Consider the following 10560-nt stretch of genomic DNA (forward strand, 5'->3'; position numbering starts at 1 on the left):
GCTCAGTGGCTTCCTTCTGTCATCTTGAGTGAGTTGAGAAAAAGAAAGAGGAGAGGATTTGAAGGTTTATTCGGGGCTGTTCTAGAGCCAGCAAAACACTTCCCATATTTCTGTGGGCATGGCCAGATGGGGAATCGAGATGCTGCAACACCAAACCCACAATAGGCATTCCAAAGACAACACATATTATTCTTATATAAATCACGCGCGGAGACGGCAAATGTCTTCTTCGTTTAGGTTGTGCTGAATTGTTCACTCACCTTGGCTGTGTGGGACTTCATTATGGGAGAAGACAATCCCAGCTGTAGGTAAAAGCAAAGGATGTAGAAAAAAGAAAAATATGTGTGGGCAGAGGATGAAATGGACTTGAAGAGGTCACAGAGTGAGTGAAGACAAATAAATAATAGGGGCAAGGGAGGGATATGAAAAGTAGAGCTCACTGAGTGGTCAGATTTGTACTTTGCTTAACCCCAAAGGGAAAGAAGATGCTATGTGTTATTTCATAAACATCCTGTCATCAGAGAGCACCCAACCGGCATCATTTACCAGGACTAGGCTAACCTAAAATGAAGCAACAGTCATTGTTGCTTTTGACTGAAATAAGAAAACCTCAGGAAACACACAACCCTATAAAAATATTTTTTTAAAGAGAAAGTCACCATGTCTCTCTCAAAAAGAAGTACAGACCAAGTCAGAACAGACGCACGCTGTGCCTGGGAATGGACAGCACGATCCGATCAGAGTCAAAGTACACACACACACATACACTCTCTCTCTCTCATGCATATGAACACACATATATACACACATGTGCACACATGGACACATACACATATGCATACACACATGCACACACATATACACACAAACACACATGCACATATGCCCACACATATACACACATACACATATGCACACTCAGCCACACACACATACACACATGCATACACACACATGTGCAACACACATGCACACATCTATACATCCACATGTACACACAACCACACATACATGGTCATACACCCACATACACATATCCACATGCACACACACAAATACACACATATACACACACACAGAAACACATATATACATGAGCACATACACACATACACACATGTAAACACACATATACACACACACATACATATCTAATCACATATATACACCACACACAAATATGCACACATACATACACATACACACATGCAAATGCACATACACAAACATACATACATACACATATACACACATACATACCCACACACACACATACACACAGACACATATATACATATGCAAACATGCACAACACATGCACATATATACACACCCATATACTTACATATATACACACATATGTGAGCATACACACGCACATGCACACACATACCCATCTATGCACACACACACATACACACACAGTTACAGCCTGGATTAATTGCGTGCCTTGCAAATTCCTATGTTGAAGTCCTAACCCTGAGTACCTCAGAATGTGGCTGTGTTTGGTGACACGGCCTTTAAAGGGTGAAGTTAAAATGAGGCCTTAGGGTGGGCCCAGATCCAGTCTGACTGGTGTCCTTTTAAGGAAATTTGGCCGCACACTGAGACCAGGGATGCGTGTGTGCAGAGAGAAGACCACGTGAGGACACAGCGAGAAGAAGAGGAGATGGCTTGCTCTTCCTGTGGATGGGCGTTCTGTTGTTTCCAATGTTTTGCTGCAATAACCATCCTTTGTGTGCCGTTATGTCCCGGAATATACTTTTATGTCTATGGGTCAGATTTCCAGGAGTGGGATGGCAGGATCAAAAGTAAAGATTTTAAAAATAACTGGCAATTCTGTGACCATCTCTAAGAAACTGTTTGTTTCTTTCCATGGGGAAACTGAGGCCCCGAGAGGCATCTGATTTCCATAATAACCAGGGAGCTTCAGCAGATTTTGGCGGCGCTCAGGGAACCCAGGTACATAAATCCAGGAGCCACTTCCGCCAGCAAAGCTTCCCTCTAAATCTTGTGGTTCCCTGTCAGGGAGCAGAGTGCACCCCGCCCCAGCCCCAGCCTTCAGAAGTCCTGGGCTCTGTCCTTCTCCTCTGGCTCCACACTCAGCTAACTCCATGCTGGGCGTGGTGCTGGGCCCCAGGATGCCATCTGAAGGCGCTCACCGCCTGCCGGGGACCATGACCAGCAAACCCAAGGTGGTTATACAACACCTGCCAAGGGCTTGGGGAGATCCAAACAGTGAACCTCCGAGACGAGGAAAGCGGGGGCAGCCAGGGCTTCCCGGAAGTGTGACAGGGCTTCCCGGAAGTGTGACTTTTGGAAGGGCAGGCAGGGGCCGGGCCAGCAAAGGACTGCGCAGGGTGTGTCTGACAGAGGAAGTGGGTGGGAGGAGGTGTGGCCCATGCGGGAAACGCAAAGTCCACACCCTCCCATCTAGGTGCCAGATGGGATTGGGGGACTCAACTTCTCTCCACAACCTCACTCTGCCAGGCCCCATCTCCTCACCCATGCCCCAGTGCAGCAGGTTCTGGCCAGTCTGTTGCTTTACTCCTGCACTCTCCTTACCTTTCTCTCTAGGAAAATCCACGTTTGGCTCTCACTGTGTCTAGGATGCCTTCCCCGGATGCTGCCACTTATCCCTTGTCTCCCACAAGCAGCCCAGTGCCTGGCACTTTGTAGGTGTTTATCGAGTCCCTGCGGCAGTTACCTCTGAAAATCCACATCTGGCATTTGATGCTATGCTGGTAAGAGTTGTAGGCTTTTTAGGGCAGTGTCTTTTGCACTTACCAAGCCCCTTGCCGTGCACACCATTGGGGCTCAGCTAGGTGCTGAGAGACACAAACAGCATCCTTCAGGTCTCTGTGGACATCACAGCAACCTCATCTGCCGAGAATCGTTTACACCATGCTGAGGCTTTGTTCAGAATGTGGCTGCACAAGCAAAATCCTCCTTCCCCCGCAGTACAGCAATTCAATTTCCAGCTTTCCCATCCAAAGAGCAGGGAGATATTGAGTAATATCATACCCACAGAAAGAGAAAAGGAGGGTTTTTGCATGTTTTCTCTTCCCACCAGGGCACAACAGCATTAAATATTGGCAGGCTGAGCTATCCCTATCTCTTGTGAGCTTGTAAGGATTTCCCTTAGGATTTGGCTCAGGGAGTTTTTAGGCAGATCTGGTGCACAGTTTAAACACACTTGGTACAAATCAGTACTGCTCCAAATAAGTGAGGAGTAAGGGATCATAAGAAAGCCCATTGCTGGGGTCTCCCAGGTTCTGGAGCTTCCCCGTGCTGCCTGGGCAGTGGCCAAGCCCCAGCATCTCACCCATGTCGAGAACACAGTCTTCTGATCAGCCACCACCCTGCCTGTGATGGACACGGGCAGCTGAGACCCACTTATTCTGCTGAGACAGGATCACGTGAGCATTCTTGAGTCTTTCCTTTTAAAGACAAACTAAAATCGTCATTAAAGTTAATTTCTAAAGGCCCTTTTCTTTGGTTAATATTTTGCAATCTAAACAAAAGTTGTGCTTTATCTCAGATTGAAAGAACTTAAGAAATCTATGTTTGGTGGAAGTAATAACATATTAAGGAATAGGATGTTTATGCTAAGAAAATGTTCACTTGGGGCACTGTGCTTTAAGATAACTGTACAGGCCTGCTCTGGAATTATTAGACATCAAGTCCTATTCTGTCCATGGCCCAGCCATTTGCAGCTGCAAAGTAACTTCAAAGGCCTCACCAAGGATCTACCTTAGAAAACAGCCAGCTTGAAAGGCCTCCATCTATTCTGGGCAGAGGCTATTTCTAGAAAACGATTGCGCGTGATAGCCGATCTCTAAGCAAGCCCTTTATCTAAGAGGTAAACGTCATCTGGTTGGATGAAATCATCTAGTAGGGTTTAAGGTGGTGCATTAATCAGAGGAGTTTCTTCCAGGAACCATGACAAGAGGGCAGTGTGGCCAACATCACCAATCCTGGCAGGAAGAGCCAGGTGCTGGGAACTGGTTCCTGTTCTTCCCCGAACAAGATTTGCAAACTTGGGCAAGTCACTTAGCCTCAAAGGCCTCTCCTAGTTAATAATCTAATTTATTTAACTTTTTGGAGGTAGTTACAGAGTATTAGGTAGAGGAAAGCATTACTGGTGAGAGAAAGAGAAATACATATCCAATATAGTCCACACTTTCTGACATGGGTTGGTCCCATTTTTCCCGATTAATGGTATCAGGATATGATCACTTAGATTACAGTGCCCAGAAGAGGGTGGAATAATTCAGGAAAAGTTTATGAAATCGGGATCTTCACTTGAGTTTAGAGGGATGGAGGAGGAACCTGGCCTGGAAGGGAAAGATGTTCTGGGAGGGAGGGGATTTGCTTATCTGGTGCTTTGAGGAAGCGGTGGCTGGAATAGAGAGTTCGTGCTAGAGTTTGGGCAAAAAGACAAAGGTTGAGAAACTAGAGTCATAGGAAAAACTGTGTTAATTAATTTGCTGAACTAGGCAATGCATGGGCTTACTAGAGATAAGAGCTGTAGATTCAGATAAGAAATCTGCTGATCAGTGCCAGCTGGTTGATGTGTTAGTCTGTACTCATGCTGCTAATAATGACATACCTGAGACTGGGTAATTTATGAAAAAAAAAAAAAGAGGTTTAATGGACTCATAGTTCCACTTGGCTGGGGAGGCCTCACAATCATGGTGGAAGGCAAAGGAGGAGCAAAGGCACATCTTACATGGTGGCAGACAAGAGAGTGTGTGCAGGGGAAGAGCCCTTTATAAAACCATCAGATATGAGACTTATTCACTATCACTGGAACAGCATGGGAAAAACCCACCCCCATGATTTAATTACCTCCCACCAGGCCCCTCCCACAACATGTGGGGATTATGGGAGCTACAATTCAAGATGCGATTTGGGTAGGGAGACAGCTAAACCATATCATTCTGCCCCAGGCCCACCCAAATCTCATATCTTCACATTTCAAAGCTAATCATGCCTTCCCAACAGTCCCCCACAGTCTTAACTCATTTCAGCATTAGCTCAAAAGTTCACAGTCAAGTCTCATCTGAGATGAGCTAAGTCCCTTCCACTTATGAGATTGTAAAATCAAAAGCAAGTTAGTTACTTCCTAGATACAATGGAGGTACAGGCATTGGGTAAATACGCCCATTCCAAATGGGAGAAATTGACCAAAATGAAGGGGCTACAGGCCCCATGCAAGTCTGAAATCCGGTGGGGGTCATTAAACCTTAAAGTTCAAAAATGATCTCCTTTGACTCCATGTCTCACATCCAGGTCAAACTGATGTAAAAGGTGGGCTCCCACAGCCTTGGACAGCTCTGCCCTTGAGGTTTTGCAGGGTACAGGCTCCCTCCCTGCTGTTTTCACAGTTGGCATTGAGTGTCTGTGACTTTCCCAGGTGCACAGTGCAAGCTGTTGGTGGATCTACCATTCTGGGGTCTGGAGGACAGTGGCCCTCTTCTCGTAGTTCCACTAGGCAGTACTCTAGTGGGAACTCTGTGTGGAGGCTCCAACCTCACATTTCCTTTCTGCACTTCCCTAGCAGAGGTTCTCCATGAGGGTTCCACCCCTGCAACACACCTCTGCCTGGACATCCAGGCATTTCCATACATCCAAATAGAGGTTCCCAAAATCCAGATAGAGGTTCCCAAACCTCAATTCTTGTCTTCCGCACACCCACAGGACCAACACCACTTGGAAGCTGCCAAAGTTTGGGGCTTGCACCCTCTCAAGCCATGGACTGAGCTGTACCTTGGCCCCTTTTAGCCATGGCTGGAGTGGCTGAGAGGCAGTGCACCAAGTCCCAAGGCTGCACATAGCAGGGGATTCCTGGACCTGGCCTGAGAAACCAATTTTCTCTCTTAGGTCTCCAGGCCTGTGATGGGAGGGGCTGCTGTGAAAGTCTCTGACATGCCCTGGAGATATTTTCCGCATTGTCTTGGTGATTAACGTTTGGTTCCTCATTACTTATGCAAATTTCTGCAGCCAGCTTGAATTTCTAGCCAGAAAATGGGTTTTTCTTTTCTACTGCATTGTCAGACTGCAAATTTTTCAAACTTTTATGCTGTGCTTCCTCTTGAATGCTTGGCCTCTTAGAAATTCCTTTTAACAGGTACCCTGAATCATCTCTCTCAAGTTCAAACTTCCATGGAGTTTTAGGGCAGGGGTAAAGTGCTGCCAGTCTCTTTGCAAAGCAAAAGTGACCTTTATTCCAGTTCCAAACAAGTTTCTCATCTCCATCTGAGAGCACCTCAGCCTGGACTTCATTGTCCATATCCCTATCAGTATTTTGGTCAAAGCCATTCAACAAGTCTGTAGGAAGTTCCAAACTTTCCCACAACTTCCTGTCTTCTGAGCCTTCCAAGTGTCTGGAAGTTCCAAACTTTCCCACATCTTCCTGTCTTCTTCTGAGCCCTCTAAACTGTCCTAAACTCTGCCTTTCACCCAGTCCCAAGGTTGCTTCCACATTTTTGGGTATCTTTACAGCAGTGCCCCACTCCCAGTACCGATTTACTGTATTAGTCTGTTCTCACACTGCTGATAAAGACATACCTGAGACTGTATAATTTATAAAGAAAAAGAGGTTTAATGGACTCACATTTCCACATGGCTGGGGAGGCCTCACAATCATGGTGGAAGGCAAAGGAGGAGCAAAGGCATGTCTTACATGGTGGCAGACAAGAGAGTGTGTGCAGGGAAACAGCCCTTTATAAAATCACTAGCTCTTATGAGATTTACTGTCATGAGAACAGCATGGAAATTCCACCCTCATGATTCAATTACCTCCCACTGGGTCCCTCCCATGACATGTAGGGATTACGGGAGCTACAATTCAAGATAAGATATGGGTGGGGACACAGTCAAACCATATCATTTCACCCCTGGCCTCTCCCAAATCTCATGTCTTCACATTTCAAAACGAATCATGCCTTCCCAATAGTCCCTCAAAGTCTTAATTCATTTCAGCATTAACTCAAAAGTCCACAGTCCAAAGTCTCATTAGAGACGAGGCAAGTCCCTTCCACCTATGAGCCTGTAAAATCAAAAGCAAGCTAGTTACTTCCTAGATACAATGGGGGTACAAATTTTGGGTAAATACATCCATTCCAAATGAGAGAAATTAGCCAAAAGGAAGGGTCTACCAGCCCAATCCAAATTCAAAATCCAGTGGGGCAGTCAAATCTTAAAGCTCCAGAATGATCTCCTTTGGTTCCATGTCTCATATCCAGGTCAAACTGACGTAAAAGGTGGGCTCCCATGGCGTTGGGCAGCTCTGCCACTGTGGCTTTGCAGGGTACAACCTCCCTCCCTACTGCTTTCACAGCTGGCATTAAGTGTCTGTGGCTTTCCCAGGTGCACTGTGCAAGCTGTTGGTGGATCTACCATTCTGGGTTCTAGAGGACAGTGGCCCTCTTCTCATAACTCCACTAGGCAGTACCCCAGTGGGGAACTCTGTGTGGAGGCTTCAACCTCACATTTCCTTTCTGCACTTCCCTAGCAGAGGTTCTCCATGAGGGTTCCACCCTTTCAACACATCTCTGCCTGGACATTCAGGTATTTCCATACCTTCTCTAGGCAGAGGTTCCCAAACCTCAATTTTTGTCTTCTGCACACCCACAGGACCAAAACCACATGGAAGCTGCCAAAGATTGAGGCTTGCACCCTCTGAAGCCACAGCCTGAGCTGTACCTTGGCCCCTTTTAGGCATGGCTGGGGTGACTGGGACACCTGGCACCAAGTCCCAAGGCTGCACACAGCACAGTAGGGGTTTTTTTTTCCCTCTTGGGCCTTTATGCCTGTAATGGGAGTGGCTGCCATGAAGTTCTCTGACATGCCCTGGAGACATTTTCTCCATTGTCTTGGTGATTAACATTTGGCTCCTCATTACTTATGCACATTTCTGCAGTTGGATTTATTTATTTATTTATTTATTTTGAGATGGAATTTTGCTCTTGTTGCTGGAGTGCAATAGCTGACTGCAACCTCTGCCTCCCATGTTCAAGCATGGGATTACAGGCATCCACCACCACACCTGGCTAATTTTTTAGTAGAGACGGGGTTTTGCCATGTTGGCCAGGCCTTAAATTTCTACCCAGAAAATGGGTTTTTCTTTTCTACTGCACCATCAGACTGCATATTTTTCAAACTTTTATGCTCTGCTTCCTCTTGAATGTTTTGCTGCTTAGAAATTTCTTCTGACTGGTACCCTAAATCATCTCTCTCAAGTTCAAAGTTCCACAGATTTCTAGGGCAGGAGCAAAATGCCACCAGCTTTGTATAGTAAGAGTGACCTTTCTTTCAGTTTCCAACAAGTTCTTCAACTCCATCTGAAATCACTTCAACCTGGGCTTTATTTTCCATGTCACTATCAGCATTTTGGTCAAAGGCATTCAACAAGTCTCTAGGAAGTTCCAAACTTTCCCACATCTTCGTGTTTTCTTCTGAGCCCTCCAAACTGTTCCAAACTCTGCCTTTTACCCGGTTTCAAAGTCGCTCCCAAATTTTTGGGTATCTTTACAGCATTGTCCCACTCCTGGTAACAATTTACTATATTATCCTGTTCTCACACTGGTAATAAAGACATACCCGAGACTGCGTAATTTATAAAGAAAAAGAGGTTTAATGGACTCATATTTCCACATAGCTGGGGAGGCCACATAATCATGGTGGAAGACAAAGGAAGATCAAAGGTGTATCTTATGTGGTGGCAGGCAAGAGAGTGTTTGCAGGGGAACTGCCCTTTATAAAACCATCAGATCTCGTGAGACTTATCACTATCACATGGACAGCACAGGAAAAACCTTTCCACATGATTCAATTATCTTTCCCAGGTCCCTCCCATGACACATGGGGATTATGGGAGCTACAATTCAAGATGAGATTTAGGTGGAGACACGGCCAAATTATGTCAGTTGGACTTCATGGACCAGGAAAATAAATTTTAGAAATACAGTGATTGACACAGGGGGTTGCCAACTAGATACTCAAAAACAAAACAAACAAAAAATCAAGTCAAAGCAGCAATGGCAAAAAGTTGTATGGCTGGGCATTGTGACTTATGCCTGTAATCCCAGCACTTTGGGTGGCTCAGGCAGGGGTTTGCTTGAGGCTCAGAGTTCAAGACTAGCCTGGATAGTAAAGTGAGACACCCATCCAGAAAGAACAAAAGAATGAAAGGAAGGAAAAAATGAAGGAAAAAAGGAAGGAAGGAAGGAAGGAAGGAGAAAAGGAAGGAAGGAAGGAGAAAAGGAAGGAAGGAAGGAGGGAAGGAAGAAGGAAGGAAGAAGAAAGGAAGGAAGGAGGAAAGGAAGGAAGGAAGGAAAAGAAAGAAAATTAGCCAGACATGGCGGCATGTTGTTGTCCCAGTTACTTGGGAGGCTGAGGCAGGAATATCACTTGAGCCCAGGAGGTTGAGGCTGCACTGCAGTGAGCCAAGATTGCACTCCAGCCTGGGCAACTAAGCAAGAGCCTGTCAAAAAAAAAAAAAAAAATGTGGATATCAGAAACAGTGGGAATCATCTGCGAATTTAGAATAGAAGAAATTTAACCTTATAAAAATGTAATGATATTGTTTTTACACTCCTCTCCCATTTTTACAGAAATCAGCAAATGCAGTCACAGACCAGCACCATGATCTAACTAACCCATTTTTCAGACAGGACAATGGAGCCCTTGGAGATAGAATCACAATGTGCCTTGATGTTCATGGGCTCTTTAGTTTACAGGGCACTTTGGTGAGATCTCTGAAAATAAAAAGATGTGTCTTTTCTTTGTAAGGGGTCACTGAAGATGGGGAAATGGTAACGAGAGATCTTTATTTTATACTTCCTTGTTAGCTTTAGATCCTGATTTATACTATAAGCTCTAGAAGCTTTAAAACTTGAATAGAATTAAAATTGTAGAATTATGAAACTAAGAAGGCTAAACGAGTCTGGTCTGTCCCATCATTTAACAGAAGAGCCAACTGAACCTCATGGAGATCATGATTTATCTAGCTTTGTGCCTGACACGCAGAGGCAGACACATTGGCCATTCATAAAACCCAGAAGTCATGTGCTGACCCCCAAGGTTGAAGACTGGCATCAAAGTGATTAAGATCAATAATTGTAGAAATAAAGGTAGTGAAGCAAAGCATATCTGATTGGAATTTTTGATACAAATATTTGTAGTAAGAACATGTTAAATAGAGGATAATTTAAAATTGTTTGACTCACACATTGATGTCTGTGGAAGAATCTAAAGTAAACTTCCCAAATGCTTGTGTGTTGTGCTGACTTTCTAATTGGGCTCAGCTGAGGCTCTAGGAAGCCTGGACACTCCCAGGCTCGCCTGCCTGCTGTGTGTATTCCAGTGGGGAGGAGTGGGGGCGGGGTAACCAGGGTGACTCCACCAGATGCCAGGCTGGGTCTGTGCCCGCACACGGGGCCAGCCAGACAACATAGGAGCCTGTTCAGCTTCCCCCAGAACAAAACGCAGGATTGTTCCAGGGCTGCCCCACAGACAGGCAGTAGTTACACTGGATGCTACTAAAGGAAATCC

Source organism: Piliocolobus tephrosceles, chromosome 5, assembly GCF_002776525.5.
Source record: "Piliocolobus tephrosceles isolate RC106 chromosome 5, ASM277652v3, whole genome shotgun sequence".
Taxonomy (NCBI): domain Eukaryota; kingdom Metazoa; phylum Chordata; class Mammalia; order Primates; family Cercopithecidae; genus Piliocolobus; species Piliocolobus tephrosceles.